At 36.6% G+C, this 16,351-nt stretch overlaps 1 pseudogene; it reads right to left on the minus strand.

Moving 5' to 3' along the window:
• The window catches only part of LOC139875670 (linoleate 13S-lipoxygenase 2-1, chloroplastic-like), a 39,465-nt pseudogene extending 24,413 nt beyond the window's left edge, over positions 1-15,052 (minus strand).
• Positions 15,053-16,351: the final 1,299 nt, after the last annotated feature.

Raw genomic sequence — 16,351 nt, forward strand, 5'->3', positions numbered from 1 at the left:
GGATTCATTTAAGTTGAAATACGAGTCTGAAAAAGCTAGGATCGACAATTGGCAGAGGATGTCTTATGTGAAACAGACTTTGAATCCTCCTAAACAGCAGGGTTTAGGTTACAACCAGGTTGCCCCGCCACTTTTAGGTAAGTATACTAACAAACCAGTTGAGAAAAGTAAGGGTCCTTTTGTAGAACTAGAATATGGTAAGCCTAAAGAAGCACCTGTTGAGAGTACTGTTAAGATAGTTGAGTCGAAAAAACCTTTAGATGTTGTCTATGAAATAGAGTCAGATACTGATATCGACACTGAAAAAGACAGCAAACCATTTGAGCTTGTCACTAAACCAGTTACCATTCTGAAAAATCCAGTTAATGCTAGTAAGATGACTGAGAGTCAAAAGGCTTAGCCTAAGAAAACTGTGACTCCCAAACAGAATAAGAAGAAGAACACCCAGGGAGTGTCACCTAAGTTTGTCAGTAAGGGCATGATAGATAAATCAGGTCCTAAGGTAGAACAATCACCAACAGAGGCAAGTTCCAAATCTGGGAGTGTGTCCAAGTATGTTCCGCCTGGTCGTCGACAGACTGTTAAGCAACAAGTCTCGTCATCCCCTATGACCAGACAACATACTGAACCACCTAGGAGACAGTTTTCACCAATTAGATGCAAAGTGTTTAATTCACATGATTTTGATAATGTTAACTGCTTCAATTGTGGGAGGTTGGGACACAGGGCTATGAATTGTAGACCCATTCGACAGACACCAAGTATGAAGGTTGATCTTAGTCCAAATCGGTTCTTTAATAGGAGATCACCTTCGCCAGTGTTTAATTCTTTTTCAGTGCAAACAAATGATAAAAAGGTTTTTCAAACTAATGATTATTATAGAAAACCATTACCGAATAACACAGTTTGGAAACCTAAATCAGAAGTTAAGAGTGTTCAACATCCTGAAGGTCCTTCTGGATCTAAAGGACAATGGGTGGAGTTGCCAGTTGTTGGTGTTGATGGGAAACCCACTGCCATTAGGGCATGGGTGGCCCTTTCTAACTAATCCTCTTACTTTAATGTGCAGGTGGCCTACAATCCACGCTGCAGTACTTGGATTGTTGATAGTGGGGCGTCCAGGCACATGACAGGGAACTTATCTTTACTGTCTAATGTGAAAACAGTAGATGGAGGACCAGTTTCTTTTGCAGGTAGTAAAGGAGGATTTATTACTGCTCAGGGTGTTATTGCTAATGAGAATGTCAGCTTTGATAAAGTTAACTATGTAGAGTAGATGTCGAACAATCTGCTTTATGTTTCACAAGTTGCTGATAAGAAATATACGGTTGCTTTTGATGATAAGTTTTGTTATATTTTGAGAAAAGAGTTCGTAATTCCGGAGGACATGATTCTGATGACTACTCCGAGGTGCAAGGATCTCTATATCCTTGATATGCGTAAGGCTCATGTTAAGGCAGCTACAGGCCATCAGGCCTTTGTCTCTAAAGCTATTAAACAGGAGTTGATTATTTGGCACAAGCGTATAGGTCATCTGAGTCTAAGGAAGATGAATAATCTAGTCCACAATGGATTAGTTGATGGTGTGAATGTTAAGAGTTTTTATATTCCTGAAGTATGTATTCTGTGTAAACAGGGAAAGCAGACTAGAAAGTCACATACTACCAAAAAGCATCATTCTGTTAATATTCCTTTGGAACTGTTACACATGGATCTCTTTGGTCCAGTTAACTGTAAAACTCTCACCGGAGAGTCTTACTGCTTGGTGGTTATAGATGAGTATTCCCGGTTTTCGTGGGTCGTAATGTTGAAACACAAGTCAGATACTTTCGATCATATTAAAGTTTTGATTCTGAAGCTCGAAAGTTTGTATAAGTTGAAGGTTAGAAAGATTTGTACTGATAATGGTACGGAATTTAAGAACAATCAGATGCTGCTGTTCTGTAATGAGAAGGGGATACAACAACAGTTCAGTCCTGCTTATACACCTCAATCAAACGGTGTAGCTGAAAGAAAGAACAGGACTCTAATTGAGACTGCAAGAACAATGCTAGCAGATTCGTGTCTTCCAATTGTTTTCTGGGGTGAAGCCGTGAGTACTGCATGCTACGTGATGAACAGAGTTCTAGTGGTGAAGAGACATGGTAAAACATGTTATGAACTGTTACACAAGAGAAAGCCAAACATTAAACATTTTGAACCCTTTGGTGCACCTTGTACTATTCTGGTACGAGACGCTGGAGGAAAATTTAATTCAAAGTTGATCTTTGGTATCTTCTTGGGATATGGGAATCCGAACAAACAGGTGTATAATACTGAGTCCAAGTGTGTGGAAGAACGTTATGAGGTTGATATTCAACGCAATGCTCCACCTCGTGTCAGTAAAGGATTCGCATGGCAGTTTGAATATGATAAGTTATTTGATTCCTTCAATCTTCCGCCAGACGCTACAGATGAAGAAGTTCTGACTCAGATATTGTTTGATTCTCAAAACACTTCTGAAAATGTTATCCCTACTCCAGTGCAGGTTCAGAATCCGGTTTCTAGCTTGCAACCAGGTCCGCAGAGTGTTAGAGGTGATTTTGATTCAAATGAGGATGGGGTAGTATATACAGATGAAGATAGTGAGCTTGAAGATGACGAAGAAGTTAGTCAAACACAACTGACTGAGGAACATCTTAATCCTCTATATAATCAACCACCAACTGTAACAGTGACTGAACCGCCAACTGAAGCAGGAGGTGTACGCAGATCCAATCGTGTGATTTTGCTACCTAAACGACTTGATGATTATTATGTGGATTCAAGAGGCATTCCTCACATTAGTATTCCTCTAGGGAAGTCTAATGCATCCTCTACATCTGAAGTTCCAACTACATCAGAGGTTCCCGTGACTAGTATAAGTTCAACAGTAGCGGAAGATGTTCAGACAGAGAGTGCGAATGTGGCAACAGCTTTTTATTCAACATTGAATAAGACAGGAAGAATATATATGCATGCTCACTCATATTATGTGTGTCAAATTGAACCTAAAGATGCTTATGAGGCATTGAAGTTTGACGAGTGGGTTAGTGCAATGCAAGAGGAGCTGTTACAATTCAAACACTTAAAGGTTTGGAAGCTAGTCAATCCACCACATGGTTGTGTACCCTATGGTCTTCGATGGGTTTTGAAGAACAAGAAGGATGAACAGGGTATCGTTATCAGAAACAAAGCTAGATTGGTGGTAAAGGGATATCAACAGATCCCTGAAATTGACTATGATGAGGTTTTTGCTCCAGTTGCACGAATGGAAGCAATCAGGATTTTCTTGGCTTTTGCATCGTTCATGGGGTTTAAAGTTTTTCAGATGGATGTTAAAAGTGCATTTCTGTACGGCGAGATCAATGAAAGAGTGTTTGTTGAACAACCACCTGGTTTTGAAGATCCGCATTTTCCAGAAAAGGTTTATCGACTAGAAAAGGCACTGTATGGTCTTTACCAAGCTCCTAGAGCATGGTATGCTACGTTGTCCAATTACATGATAGAGAATGGTTTTCGGAGAGGTGTCATTGATCAGACACTTTTCATCAAAAAGAAGGGACAACACCTTATGTTAGTGCAGGTCTATGTTGATGATATTATCTTCGGGTCTACAGATCAGAGTATGGTTGATGAATTTGAGAAGGTTATGCAACGAAAGTTTAAAATGAGTTCCATGGGAACTATAAAGTTTTTCTTAGGTTTGCAGGTAGCTCAAATGGATAAAGGCATCTTCTTGCATCAGACTAAGTATGTTGCTGATATCCTAAAGCGCTTTCAGGCAGATACAGAGAGACCAACTAAGACTCCGTTGTCGGTTAATCATGAGATCTCACCCGATTGTGAGGGTGCTCCAGTAGATCCTACTTTGTATAGGGCGATCATAGGTTCTCTAATGTATCTTACAGCTTCTCGACCAGATATTATGTTTGCAGTTTTCCTGTGTGCTCGTTATCAGGAGAATCCTAATGTTCATCATATGTTTGTGGTTAAGAAGATTCTGAGGTATCTGAAAGATACTCCCAGCTTAGGGTTATGGTATCCGTGTAAGGATGGTTTTGATCTCACAGCATACAGTGATTCATACTATGGAGGATGTAAGAAAGATTTTAAGTCAACATCAGGAGGTTGTCAGTTTCTGGGAAGCAAACTAGTTACATGGCAGTGTAAGAAGCAGATAGCGGTGGCTCAGTCCACGTGTGAAGCAGAATATATTGCCGCAGCCAGCTGTGCATCGCAGGTCATCTGGATCCAACAGCAACTACGTGACTACGGTTTGCAAATTTCTAACACTCCTATTTATGTTGATAATACTGCGGCCATAGCTGTCACTAAGAATCCCGTAAAGCATTCTAAAACGAAACACATAGGGATTAAATACCATTTCATTAGAGATTGCTATGAGAAAAAGTTGATAGATGTAGTGCAAATAGACACTAGAGCCCAAAGGGCTGATCTCTTCACAAAAGCTTTTGATAAACCGCGTTTTAATTACTTGTTAAACGAAATAGGTATTAAATTGCTTTCTGATGTGATTCCTGAAACGGAGGTTCCTAACACAGAGGAGCCAAACCAAGAGACTGAGTTGTGAAGGGTTTGCAACATCTTGTATAGTATGTGTAGCATTGCATGGTAGTTTGTAGATCATTTGCATGTTTACTTTTCATTTAAATGATAGATTAGTTTTTTCCTAATATTTCTGCATGTTTGCTTATGTTTTTAGATAAATTTATGCTTTTGTACAGAGAAAATCAAAAAGCCATAAAAATTAAAAACCAGAAAAACATATAAAAATTGAAAAATGGAAAATCCATAAAAAAAATTTGAAAAACTTTAAAATGAGTTGCTTGTTATGTTTGTGGGAAGTGATTGCAATACTGAACTGACATGTAAGTTATGAAATAAAAGTAATATAGAATGTTTGATAATGTGTTAGTAGACTTTATTGGCCTAATTCTAGATAGAGATGATCACACGAACAAAGCGTAAATATCATGACAAGGAAATCATGGAAAGGTTTACAGCGGTTGAGGGTAGTCACCTACTTATCACTGAATATGTACTGAGAAATGGTTGTTCAGAAACTCAACAGACGGTTGAGGTCTTCCCTACTACGATTTATATTTGGTAGCAAAAGGATAATTTTGTGAGTCCCCAAGGTGAGCATACTTTATCTAGGATGCATACTTGTTTCTATTTACCTTTATTACTTGGACCGAAATCCAACAACGTACATATCGGATACCCAAAGGGAGGTGTTTTATCTTGAAGGGTTGAGAAGTGCAGTCTTGTATCACAGACATAGAATGATGTGTATATTGCAATGTCATCGGGTTCTAGATTTCAATATCAGAAGATTGGTTTTCCGTGCAGTTACTACTAACGTCAAAGACAGTAGTGCATCATCATCATGTATAGTTGTATTTACTTATTTATTTTGTTTGTTTTATTTATGAAGAATAGGCAATATCAGAAAATCCAAAAAAAAAAAAATAAAAAATTTGCAAGTTATGGTTTGTTTATGTTTATTCATTTAAGGTTGTAAATAATTTGATGCGCCACCTAGCTGCAAGAGCATCATGGATCAAGAATTGAACAAAGCTTCAGAGATTCCTTGGTTTTCTATGTCTGCGACAACATATATTCCAATCGGAGACTTATTATGAACATTTTAGTTATCTACATCCGAGGGGGAGAATTTATCAGATCATCAGATATAGAGAACTTAAATCATTCAGTTCAACTTACATTTGGTGATCTGTACTTCTTTTGTCTGTGGTATGGGATTGTGCCTATTGACCTGGATAGAGAGAATATCTTCTGGAGGATATCTTAGCGTTCCATCACTCAAATATATGTTTCACTGCCATCCATCCAACATCATACATCATACGATTTTCGTTTAAGTATGGGGTTTATAGCGGCCGCTATGCGTCTTTTCAAAGTATGCAATAAATTTGAGATTCACAAGGTTATCTGAAACGAAAAGTGTAAGTTTAAGGTAGAAGCTCATGGCTGACAGGGTTGCTAGAAACATCGTGAGATGGTTCTGTTCAATCAAATTGAAAGTACATTGATGTGATAAGAGGACAGCGTCAACATGTTGTGCTCAATTGTTCTACCTGAAACATCGTGCGATCTCAAATGAGGACTGACTTCGTGATCAAAGTCTAACATTGAAAAGTGTTAAGGTAATTAATATAACGTGATCATCGAAGTCTGGGGTGAGAGTTGATAAATGTTTACTGATATATTTGAAAGTTGTTCTGTATATGCTTTATCAAATAAGTTAATGAACTGTGAAAAACATGTCAATGTAGTTCAGTTCTGATCCACGAATCAAAAGATTTAATCAATTTGATATATCAACTCACAAAAAGATGTGCTATACTCCTTGAAGTGTGATTCATGATAAGCAGTTTTTCTTGTTCTTATGTTGATAACATCATGAATTTGTTAATGGTAATGTTTAATGAAACTGATGTTAGAAGTTAATTCACTACAGATATAAAAGGTTAAATGTTACTGATTACGTCTGTTATAATATTGCTAATCATGACACACTGGGTCTTGTACAGTTATTTGCTTTGTGTATTTGCATGAGCATGCATATCTGATATAGTTTGCAATTATAGATTAGTTGCATGAGCATTTCTGTTTATGGTTTAAGCTAAACAATTCAGTTCTCGGAAAGGTTTACTGTGAAAGGAATCCAATGTTTTTCATTAAATTTGAAAACAAGTTGTTTAGAGCTTAAAGGAACAAAGCGTGTCTGATTTATACTGTGGAGATCAGGTCCAGGGGGAGTAAATGTGATAAAAGAAGTATTGTTTGAATATGAAAAGGGTTAAGTTTTAAAGTTTTTCAAAAGCCCAGACCACCGGCGGACTGTAATTACATCCGGCCGATGGACAAAGACACTCGACCGAGTGTCAAGACCTTCGGGCCGAAGGATTAGACCATCGGCCGATGGTCATTGACAGGATATAAAAGGACCCAGAGTCGAACGGGTCAGTCTCATTGTGCAATTTTGAGTGATTTTACCCTAGATTTTCAAGTGAAAGTGAAAAGAGCTTTGTCTGACTACTTTGTGCATCTTTCTTTTGTGATTCCAGCGCCGTAATCGAGGTACCCTAATTTTTTTTTCATTCGGTTTTAATCGTTAATTTTGTGCTCGTAGTCTAAACTTTCAATCGAATGATTTTTGGTTGCTATCTGTTATAATTGGTGATATATATGTGTTTATCGGTCCCTTTAGCATATACTGTGACCAGGTTTTGAACCAGAAACTCCAGATTGATCGAATTCAATTTTTTATCAAACAGATCTGATGAACTACCTCCGGCCGATGGTCTTTGACCATCGACCGATGGTGTATCACACTCGGTCGGATGACACTTCACTCGGCTGTAGGTCCTAAATTGATAGGTTTGTAGATGTGCTTTAGACCAACTGCCGTAGGTCTAGACCATCGGACCGATGGTCCAGTCCATCGACCGATGGTCACTTGATTGAACCGATGGTAGATTTTTATATTGAATTTAATTGAATTTTTGGTCTCTGGTATTTGATGTTATGTCTCTCTAATGCTAGTGCTTGTAGTATGTATTAGGATGTCAGGTGGATCCTTTGTTGGGCAATGGATGTTTAACATTGACCGTAGGAGAATTCTAGCTAGAGGACGACCCATCTTAGTGGAACAAAAGGTCATTGCTACTCGACAGACCTATAGTCTTTGGGAACAAATTGGATGTCAAGCGTTCTTAGACATTGGGGATTATTTTTGTCCTGAATTACTGTGGGAATTTTATGCCAATGTTGCCTTAGAAGATGGTAAGAAGAAGTTTGTGCATTCAGGCCTATTTAACCATCAGTTTAAGTGGACTATGGAGGAATTTTCAAACCTATTGAATGTCCCGTACACTGGGGTTAAAATTTTGTATCCTAGCAAAGATATTCGAAAGATTCCCAACAGATTCAGACTATCTGACATAGTTGCAAGGTTATGCAAGCCAGGGAAAGTAGTTAATGCAGGTAGGGTTGAAATTAGTGATGACGAGGTATCACAACAACATGAGATACACTTGAGAATCATCAAAAGGAATGTGACCTTTAGGAAAGAAGGCGATAATTTGTTGTCAGGTACTGAAGCTATGTTTTTGTATTGCCTGCTAGAAGGTATTCAAGTGAATATGGGCCATTTTCTCATTCATGTGATGAAAGATTTTCTTGAGATGGAAGAACCATTTCCATACGCAGCTTTACTATATACCTTGTTTGAGAAACTTGGTGTAATTCAACATGAGAAAAAGCTAGTGCCAGAGGATTCCATTATGGGATGAATGATTCTGAATTTATGTTTATGTGTTTGTTTATTTTCAGCTTGTTATGTAATTTGATAATTCTAGCTTGTTAGCATTAATACACTATTCTATGTCTGTATTAATTCTACTTCGGACATGTAATCGTGTAACTGAGATCCTGATCAATTAGTCTTTATAATGTAATATCTTCTGTGATGATCATTTTGTGATATTGTCTTTGTGATGATGATTTGAATTGTGTTTGCAGTTATTTTCATAATGTCAGGTGTTCAAGCTGATCCAGAAAACATTGCACATGAATTCGATACTGAGTCATCGGGAGGTCCATTTTCTATTGATCTTCCAGGATTGAAAGCTAACAGTGGCTCTAATCTCACTGTATGTCTAAATGAGAAAGGTCCTAATGCTGGTAAGTACAAGGGGGTAATTGAGTTTCTGAAACGTTCAAGAGTATTTGCAGCTATCTCTATGCCGTGTACAGCATATTACTCACATCAGAGAGAGTTCCGAGAACGTTAAAGAGTTGAGACTGTAGATGAGAGGAAGGTAATTATAAGTACTGTTTGTGGTCAGGAAATTCAGATTTCTGAAGATACAATTCGAAACACTTTCTTGTTTGAGGACGATGAGAATATGCCGAAGAAGTTGTCAAAGACAAAGATTACTGGATGTGTGTTAATATGCAAGTATTCTGGTGATATTACGAGAGCAACGATTAAGAGAAGTGGATTCACACCACCGTATAGATATTTGTCACTTGTTGTGCTGAGGTGTTTAAGTCCGTTGCAAGGAGGGTTTGATGAACTGAGCGAGATCTATCAAGGAATGTTTGCTGCTTTGGTTTTGAAGGCTGATTTCAATTTCTCAGGAGTTATCTTTGATCTACTGATGGAGAATGTGACGAGCAAGTCATATCTGATTTATCCAAGGTTCCTACAAATTATGATCAACCAGCAAACTGTTGATTTGCCAAGATTGAGGAAAGATGCCACTGATTTGAAACACATGACAGATCTTACGTTCAACCGATTGAAACAGATGAAAAGTGCTAGTGATGGCAAGCTGGTGTGTCATCTTGCTCGAGAGGATTATCGGTGTCCACCAGGAAAGAAGTGGAGAAACGAAAACAGTTTATCTGATCGAGAGCCTAATTTTGAGGTAGCTAACAGTGATGAAGAAGTTGATCAACCTGTGAATACCCAAGCTGCAGGTGGTTCTGGTACAGAAGGTTTAGTTGATGAGATTGGTGATATTAATCCTGATGTTGGTGAAGAAGCCACAAGGGGATCAAAAAGAAGAATGGTTGAAGATGAGAGTTCTTAGGTTTCAACTAAGCTAAAATTGAAAAGAAGGTTCAAGTTGGTTTATAAAGATGCTGGCAGATCTGCAGCTGGTGCTACCCTAGGAACACCGCCCGCTCAGACTCAAGGACAACAAACTTCACAACAACAACATCCGTCAACGCAACAGTCACCACCCGTGGTTCAACAGGTTTCTCAAGAGACGGTTTCTACTCCAATTCCTAGTGCTCCACCGCGTACAGGGGCAGAAGGAGGTGTTAGCTCATCTACTCTTCAGAATTTGAATGATTTATATGTTCAAGCAATGGCTGAAAACTTGAGGTTGAGAAAGGAAATGGATGAGAAGGTTGAGAATTTGAAGGAAGAGAATCGTGTGAAGTCCGAGGACGTTACTCAGTTAAGTATGCAAGTTGAATTGCTTCAGAAGAAGGTTGGTGATCAGTCGTTGTTATTGACTAATGCGAAAAGAGAGGCTTCTCAAGCTAGGAAGTTGGCTGAATCTGCTCTAGCAAAGGTTACAGCTTGGGAAGAAAAGTTTGATTTGATTGAATTGCCTGAGGGAGAGACTGATAATCAAATGGTGGAGGCACCTGGTTCCTCCAAAGCTACAGCACTGTCAGTAATTCCTCTTAAAATTGATTATAGTTTTAGTGATTTCTTTTCTAAACAGGATGAGCTCAAGCATTCTGTTGTTTATAATGATTTAGAAGAGGGAGAGATTCCTCACAACTTCACTAGAGCTGAGCTGGACGAAATGGTTCGTCTAGAGCAAGAAGAAGCTAAAGCTGCTGACGCACAGTCCGATGATCCTCCATCAGAGGATGATTCTTTTGGGCCTGAGATTTCTGAAGATCTTGATGATCGGGATGTTGATGATTTAGTTGAGAATGTTACTCATGAAGATTTTCCTACATATCAAAATGATGAGAATGAGGATCTTCCGGGTTTTGAGGAGTTGTTTAGAACTGATGATGAGATTTTGAATAGAATGTGTAAAGAGAAGGAAAGGACAGAGGTTTTACCTGAAGGTTTCTTGCCGGTTAAGTATAATGATGAAGTTGTCGAGAAGTTAGAAGCTGATTGGCGTGATATATTGAGAATCAGGAAGTACTTTGAGAAACCGAAGCTTGAGCCAAAGTATTTGAAGATGATTAATTTGAGAAAGAGTGCGAAAGGAAGAATTCTTGCCTGGGCGTACATTGAAGAATTCAACATGTTTGCGATTAAGAGAGAGTTTGGTGTTGATTATATTAAACATGGTCATGAATTGAAATCACTGCCGTATTTTGAGCTAATGCAGATTGCCAGGTTAAGAATGTTATATTGTGGATTTGGTGATCGATCTTCGTTGCTGGTGAAGAAGATTCGAATTGCTTTTAATTCAAAGAATTGGGAAGGTTTTAGACCACAATTTCCTAGGATTAGTTTCAAAGTTAATCCTAGAACTGGTGAATCTCGAAGAATTGTGAAGTATAAGCGAGAAAAGACTATGAAGAAGGTACCTTTAAGGAAGTTGCCGCAGAATTGGAGTCAGAGATTCAGATGGTGGTTTTATGATGATCGTTCTGAAGAAGCTGTGATTGTTTTGGATATGCTGAAAGAAGATGATATTGATTGCATTCGTGTGTTGGATTCGATTTGGTTAAGAAACTGTACCGAGGCTGATATTTTCACATTGTATTACAACCGTATGCTCTATCGTCGTGAGAACAGGGTACAGGCTGAACAGTATGTGAAAGTAGCTAAGCTGTGCTACTCGAACAACATGGTAATCGATCCGTACGAATGAAGTAAATGATGACTGAAGATTTTTGAAATAGAACTAGGTCTTAGGGGGAGTTTGTTGGTGCATAATCCCGAGTTCTATTATGTAATAAGTTCTATTAGTTTTGTATTTCGTATTTCAGTCATGTATGAACATCGTCATTAATACTTTGTATTTAAATTGCTTAGTATAATGTCGTGAACTGGTTAAGAGCAGTTGGTTGGCTGCTCAGACCATCGACCGATGGTAGGGACCATCGGTCGAGGGACTCTCACCATCGGCCGTAGGTCACAAACCACCGGCCGATGGTCACTGAAGATATATATATATATATATATATATATATATATATATATATATATATATATATATATATATATATATATATATATACGGGTTTTGTGGTTCATTGCAAGGTTACACACCACAAACCCTTTAGCCGTCGTATCATTCTGTGCTTATCGTCCCAGATCAATTCCCAACCGAATACAAGGCTCTAGGCATCGATTATATCAACTATTTGTTGGTTAGATTGATCCCGATAGTTAATTAAGTATTCGACTCGCCCTAGTTATCGTTTCCGCCGTTAGTCTAGGTTAATACGTTTGATCTAAGGTCCCTATCTACATCACCAATAAGAAATGTGTGAGATTGTGTATCATATGGAGTATAATAATTACTTTCAAGTGATTCAGGAGTCTCAAACTGCAACACACAATTTTCCCTTTCTTTTATATACTTCAAAATTCTGGGAAGAATTCCAGCAAGTCCCGTGTCATCTAATGATGGCAAATTAGCCCCCTCATTATACAAAGAATCTATGTCTGTAAAATTCAGGAACCCTAATACATCTTGATTGTGAGTCAAAAAATCTTTTTCTAATTCCGGTATAAGTGTCTTGAGCACTGAGGCCAGAACCTTAATGCCAAATGAGTTAGACTTGATTTCTGAAAACGCTTCATCTCTCGGCACGTAAACCTCCTCACTCCGTGATTCTAATAACGGATCTGAATAAAAGAATAAGTCATCAGGCGTACCTTAAAGGTTGTCATTAACATGCATTAAATCATTGTACATGGCAGTTAATGGTCAATTTTATCATAGAGGTTATCAAAATGTACAATATTTTAAAGCGTGTTAATAACAACCATAAGGTTGCCATTAGAAAAATCGTACTATTTATCTACATATGCTAAATTTTGTGTTCTAAAAGTAAGATATTATACTTAGATGAACATATATTATATGTTGTACTATTTTAAAAGCAAACGCTAACGACGATCTTTAAAGATATTGTTAAAATGTTATTAGATACGAAATATATGTAAATAACATAACAAGCTTAGGACAACTGATTAATGATAATAAACTATTTTATTTGACAGAATTATTAAATCGTATAGTTCCAACAACATGTCTAACATATAAGCTCATGAGTATATCTTTTTCTAAAGTCAAATGGTGATAGAGGGACTTTCCAACACGCCCTCACATCGAGATGTGGAACAGCTGTAGAGATGGCGGGACATACATGGAAGCCTGACTCGATCTCTAGACCTAGCTCTGTTACCATGATAGAATTAATAAATCTTATAGTCCAACAATATGTCCAACAATATGTCCAACATATAAGTCCAAGAATATATCTTTTTCTAAAAGAGATGGTCTTTCCCTTAAATTTATATGGATATATTTGTTTTGTCTCATTACCGATGTGGGATAACTTCCCAACACTACACATATAAGGGTACTTTAAAATTTCAAAACTAGCTATGAAGAGAATCACAATGCGTAATTGTATGAGTAAAATACCCTTTTTAGATCGAGGGCGGCCAGTTTTGCAACGTCTGGGATAAGGAAAATCCTTGGTGCCTAGCACGAGGCGTTCCAATTCAAGATTGTTGTCAGGATCACCAAGATCATTATACACATCGTAATCATATATTCTATCGTTCTTCTGACGGGGGCTTTCTGGTACAACATCGCCTCGTAGAATAGCTAGTTCCTTTTCCCGAATAGACTTGAGACCGGTTGGAGTATTTGATGGTAAACATGATACCTATAAAAAAACTTGAAATGTGAGTTTGTCGATCTAAAAGATAAAAAAGATAAAAAAAAAAAAAAAAAAACTTGAAATATTATTTTGTTCATAAGGCCATTTCACATTACTATTTTAACTGAAAAAACATAACCGTCAAGCTGTTACGAGCATAAACATATTAGATTACTGAAAACTCAAATTTTACTAGAAATCATTTGTTCATGCAGCAACAAATATAATGAACATTTTGCCTTCTTGTAAAATATTTCAGTTATAGTATCAGTTATAGTATCGTGAATTAAAATTCATTCATATAATTGAAGTCAAACAAATTCTTTAAATTTATCCACTTATTTCTATCCATTAAGTTTTCTCTGAATGAAATAAAATAACATGACCTTTCGGAGGCCGAGTATTGTGTAAATACATATTACTCGTACGTTATTAATCGGGAAGGACCATACACATTAATGTGTTTATGTGAGACTAACCTTATCAACAAAGAAGACACGTGAGTCAGAGTTGTCTTTATAAGAGTGAACCCAGGAGTTGCAGGTAACCAAAATAGGTTCAATAGAAATGCCTTCAATCTTAACAGATTCAACAAATATTTCCTTATAGTGTTCATTCTGTAACCGAATTGCACCAACTTCAAAATCTCCCGGTACTTTTTTAAACTCTACTGAATACGTTAACTTGTCTGCATTTTGAGCCGTATAATGCGCATAATCCATTATCGTTGGCTTTATTTGTCCCGTCTCTTCACAAAATCAAATTTTAAGAATGTTAATTAGTGTTAAGACGATGAATTTGTTTTATTAGTATTAACACTTACATAAGGTACTCGCACGTAAACACTTGCAATATTAAATTATAAATTAAAAATGTATGAATTACGTCAATGTATGAGGTAGTTTGAATGTCTTCTTAAATTTTTTTTAATTAAACATGTAAATAATCGAATCGTATGTTTTCTCTGTACTTGTTTTTTCACGAAATCAAGATGACCAGTACTTCATTTCATTCCATTTATTTAAAGCTGTTAAATAAATGTTCCAGACATAATAATTTATTTTAGGATATATAGTCATCTCAAAGTATTAGTCCTGTACATTTTAGTTTTAGATAGATATTATAATATAATGAATTCTATTTATTTCAGTCGTTCGATCTTGTTTTTTCAAAAAAAAAATAAAAATAATAAAAAAATAAAAATAAAAATAACGACAGATCATGTACGAAACTTACTAGAGTCAGCCTTAGCAGCAACGAGCTCCAGCTTGAACGCTTTTCCACCTAAATGATCGGTTATATAATCAGGAATATTTGTCAATGGGTTTAAAACATGAACTATAATCTCAGCTTTAACAGTAACATTTGTAACACCAATCAAAACATTAAATTCGGTAGCAATTGCTTTTATTTGGCCAACTGATTTGCGTCGATATTGAGAATTAGGTTTAATAGGGAATGCAAGTGTGTTGTGAGTTAAAAAGGAACTAATGTTTCTACTAGCATTACCGCCATTATCTCCGGCGAGAAAAGCTTTGTTGCTCCGGCAGTAGTTTTGATGGTGGTGGTTGAGTTGAGGTTTTAACATGTTTGTGTTGTGGTTGATTTACTTGCTGAAAGTACCATGCACAAGCCCTAGTATTTATAGAAAAGATTGCAGTATTAAATTACAAAATTGTCCCCGGAAATATCAAATTCATTTATGTTTTTTTTCCAGTCACATTTTCATTAATGACTAGAATATATTCATTTTATAACAAAATGAGTTTTTTTAGTAATCCTTCAAACTAAACTGTCTTCTGTATAATGTAAAAATATATGGTTTTTTTTAAAGGCAAAGAAACAAAAAATTAATTATAGGTTTGAAATCAATTTTTCATGCCACCTTGTGAGATAAATTTGGTAAAATGCATATATCCACGAGTTGCATGTCTTATTATTTTTTACAACATATCTCATATTTCACTATCTATATACAAATATTTTAGGTGGTAAAAAGAATCAGCTAAAACAGAATACAAAAACTCCAGTAAAATTAAACTGCATACATTTACGTTGTGTTTTCGAATTCATTTGAAATGGAAAAGAATGTACTCCTAGAAAGCAGAAAAGAGAAAAATAATAGAAAAAATGTAATATAAAATAAGATGCATGTATTCTGAAATGAGAGTAATAGAAAAATAAATGAATGTAAGCAAAATAAACATTTTTTACAATTATATAATTTGCATTATATATAAACTAAATAAATTTGTAACTAAATATGTAACGCATATATAACATCTAGCTGGTAATTAAATGTTCGTTTGATGCGTATTATTATTTTTGAACTTGAAAAAAAGTAGAGAAAGACGAATTGGTTATTTTTTTTCAAAGGATTAAGAGATTCTGAATGTTAAGTTGATCCTTAATATTTAGGTAGTGTACAAGGCCGATGTTATTTTAAGAAAATAGGGTTGTAATTGATAATTTTTTTTTTTTGAACGGCGAAATTTGTGGCATCAGTAGATCATTTCTTTCAACGACCTACATCATTTGCATGTAACACACACGTTCCTGCGGAAACCCGAACCTGATCGACGGTACCCGGGACCGCATCCATTCAGTCAGTGGTTCCGGATAGGGGTCCGTGAACGAATCCGGTAAAATCTCCCTATAGGGTCAATATATACCACTATTATTGGTGTTCAATTGGTTTAAAGAAAATCATGTCATCCCTAAGGATCGAACCCATTACCTCTCCCTATCCCATGACACAAAGTACATGGGGAGAACCTTTGGGCTATGCCCGTAAGTTCTGTAATTGATAATTTGATTGGTTCTTGAATCGTATAATCACTTTCTCGATTAAGTATTTCGACCCTACAATCATCGGGTATCACGAAAT

This window comes from Rutidosis leptorrhynchoides, chromosome 11 (assembly GCF_046630445.1).
Source record: "Rutidosis leptorrhynchoides isolate AG116_Rl617_1_P2 chromosome 11, CSIRO_AGI_Rlap_v1, whole genome shotgun sequence".
Classification (NCBI taxonomy): Eukaryota; Viridiplantae; Streptophyta; class Magnoliopsida; order Asterales; family Asteraceae; genus Rutidosis; species Rutidosis leptorrhynchoides.